Source organism: Miscanthus floridulus, chromosome 17 (assembly GCF_019320115.1).
Source record: "Miscanthus floridulus cultivar M001 chromosome 17, ASM1932011v1, whole genome shotgun sequence".
NCBI classification, from domain to species: Eukaryota; Viridiplantae; Streptophyta; class Magnoliopsida; order Poales; family Poaceae; genus Miscanthus; species Miscanthus floridulus.
The window spans coordinates 37,861,474-37,865,045 of NC_089596.1; positions in this window are offsets into that span (position 1 = coordinate 37,861,474).

The window sequence follows — 3,572 nt, forward strand, 5'->3', positions numbered from 1 at the left end:
GGTGCCAAAGAGCTTGGTTGCTAACCTTCAAGGACCCAAGCAAGTTTGGGTACCTAAAAAGAATTGATCTTCTTTTGTAGGTCAATTACAAAGCCGGAGGAAGGCATTGGGTTCTTGATAGTGGGTGCACTCAACACATGACCGATGATGCAAGAATGTTCAACTCAATCAATACTAATGGCAATGATGGTTATGATAGTATCACATTTGGTGACAATGGCAAAGGCAAGGTCAAAGGGCTTGGTAAGATTGCAATATCCAATGACTTGAGCATATCCAATGTGTTGCTAGTAGAGAGCTTGAACTTCAATTTGCTATCCGTGGCTCAATTGTGTGATCTTGAATTCAAATGCATATTTGGGGTAGATGATGTAGAGATCATAAGTGTAGATGGCTCTAACTTGATCTTCAAAGGTTTTAGATATGAGAATCTATACTTGGTTGATTTCAATGCTAGTGAAGCTAAATTATCTACATGCTTGTTCACTAAGTCTAGCATGGGTTGGTTATGGCATAGAAGGCTTGGTCATGTTGGAATGAAGCAATTGAATAGATTGATTAAGCATGACTTAGTTAAAGTCTTGAAAGATGTTGTGTTTGAAAAGGATAAGCTTTGTAGCTCTTGTCAAGCCAGCAAACAAGTTGGAAACACCCATTCTAAGAAAAGCATGATGAGCACTAGTAAGGCATTTGAGTTATTGCACATGGATTTGTTTGGGCCAACACAATACACTAGTATCGGTGGAAATAAATATGGCTTTGTGATAGTGGATGACTACACTAGATACACATGGGTATTCTTTCTAGTGGACAAAAGTGATGTGTTTGCAACATTCAAATCTTTTGTCAAGGGCATTCACAATGAGTTTGAAACAACCATCAAGAAAGTTAGAAGTGACAATGGTAGTGAGTTCAAGAATACTAGAATTGATGAGTTATGTGATGAATTTGAAATTAGACATCAATTCTTGGCCAAATACACTCCTCAATTAAATGGCTTTGTTGAGAGGAAGAATATAACACTCATTGATATGGCAAGGTCTATGCTTAGTGAGTACAATGTGAGTCAATCTTTTTGGGCTGAAGCTATCAACACGGCTTGCTATTGTAGCAACCGCCTCTATTGTCACCGATTGAAAGAGAAGACACCATATGAGCTCTTGAATGGTAGAAAGCCCAACATTGCATATTTTTGGGTCTTTGGTTGCAAATGCTATATCTTGAAGAAAGGCACAAGATTGGGCAAGTTTGACAAGAAATGTGATGAAGGATTCCTACTTGGCTATTCCACCACAAGCAAAGCATATAGAGTTTGTAATTTGGATAGTGGTACTCTTGAGGAAGTTCATGATGTTGAATTTGATGAAACCAAGGGTTCACAAGTAGAACATGAGAACTTGGAAGATGTTAGAGGCATTCAACTTTCAAATGCCATGAAGAACATGGATATTGGTGAATTGAGGCCTAGGCAAGTGAATGATGATGAAGATGATCAAGTGCAAGTGATCTCTAACTCAAATTTGCAAGATGATACAAATCAAGTTAGTGCAAGTGGATCTTATGACAATGAGCAAGATCAAGTGGCTAGTACATCATCTCAACCCAATGATCAAGCAAGTGCAAGCAATCAAGTTCTAATACTCCAACCAACAAATATTGCAAGAGATCATCCTTTGGACACTATAATTGGAGATATTTCAAGAGGTGTACAAACAAGATCAAGATTGGCATCATTTTGTGAACACTTCTCATTTGTGTCATCCATTGAACCAAAGAAGATAGATGAAGCTTTGAAGGATGTTGATTGGGTGAATGCTATGCATGAAGAATTGAACAACTTCACAAGAAATCAAGTATGGGAGTTGGTAGAAAGACCAAAGGGACACAATGTGATTGGAACCAAATGGGTCTTTAGAAACAAGCAAGATCAAGATGGGATAGTAGTAAGGAACAAAGCAAGATTGGTAGCACAAGGCTATACTCAAGTAGAAGGTCTTGACTTTGGAGAAACATATGCCCCGGTTGCTAGATTAGAAGCAATAAGAATCTTGCTAGCCTATGCTTGTGCTCACAACATCAAGCTCTATCAAATGGATATCAAGAGTGCATTTCTCAATGGTTATATCAATGAAGAAGTATATGTTGAGCAACCTCCTAGTTTTGAAGATGATAAGAAGCCCAACCATGTGTATAAGTTGAAGAAGGCATTATATGGCTTGAAGCAAGCACCTAGAGCATGGTATGAGAGATTGAGGGATTTCCTCCTCTCTAAAGGGTTCACAATGGGGAAAGTTGACACCACTCTTTTCATCAAGAAGATTGAAAAAGATCTATTTGTATTGCAAATCTATGTTGATGATATCATATTTGGATCAACGAATCAAGAATTTTGTGATGAGTTTGGGAAGATGATGGCTAATGAGTTTGAGATGTCCATGATTGGAGAATTGAGTTACTTCCTTGGTCTTCAAATCAAGCAATTGAAGAATGGTACTTTTGTGAGTCAAGGCAAGTACATCAAGGACATGATCAAGAAGTTTGGCATGATTGATAGCAAAGTCATTAGCACACCAATGGGAACCAATGGCAACTTGGATAGTGACGCAAGTGGAAATATGGTGGATCAAAAGTTGTATTGGTCTATGATTGGAAGCCTACTCTATGTGACCGCATCAAGGCCGGATGTCATGTTTAGTGTATGCATGTGTGCAAGATTTCAAGCCTCACCAAGAGAAAGTTATTTGAAGGCTACAAAGAGAATATTGAGGTACTTGAAGCATACACCAAATGTTGGTTTATGGTATCCCAAAGGAGCAAAGTTTGAGCTAGTTGGTTACTCCGACTCGGACTATGCAGGATGCAAGGTTGAAAGGAAGAGCGCCTCGGGCACATGTCAATTGTTGGGAAGATCACTTGTTTCATGGTCATCAAAGAAGTAAAATAGTGTTGCATTATCAACCGCCGAAGCCGAATACATATCCGCCGGTAGTTGTTGTGCACAAGTACTTTAGATAAAGGCCACTTTGAGTGACTTTGGAATTAAGTTCAAGAAAGTGCCTTTGCTATGTGACAATGAGAGTGCAATCAAGCTAACCAACAATCCGGTGCAACATGCAAGAACAAAGCACATTGATGTCTGCCACCATTTCATAAGAGATCACCAACAAAAAGGGGACATTTGCATTGAGAGTGTAGACACCGAAGATCAACTTGCCGACATATTCACCAAGACATTGGATGAGAAAAGGTTTTGCAAGCTAAGGAATGAGTTGAACATATTGGATTTCTCAAATATGTGTTGATGCACCCCCCCCCCACTCATATGACATGCCTCTCCTTCGAGCAATCCAAGGTAAAAGTTGATTGGCATGGCATACATCCTTTCTAAGGACATGTTTAGTGCATCTAGTCATATTTTCAATCTTATTAGGACCTTTCAAATGGTTCTATTTTAATCATGAATTTGATGTTTATATGGTATCACTATTGCTTCTATGCTTGATTTGATCTAGTGATAGCATATGACATATTTATGGGCTTGTAAACCTAGTGTTTAATCTAGAAAATGAGCT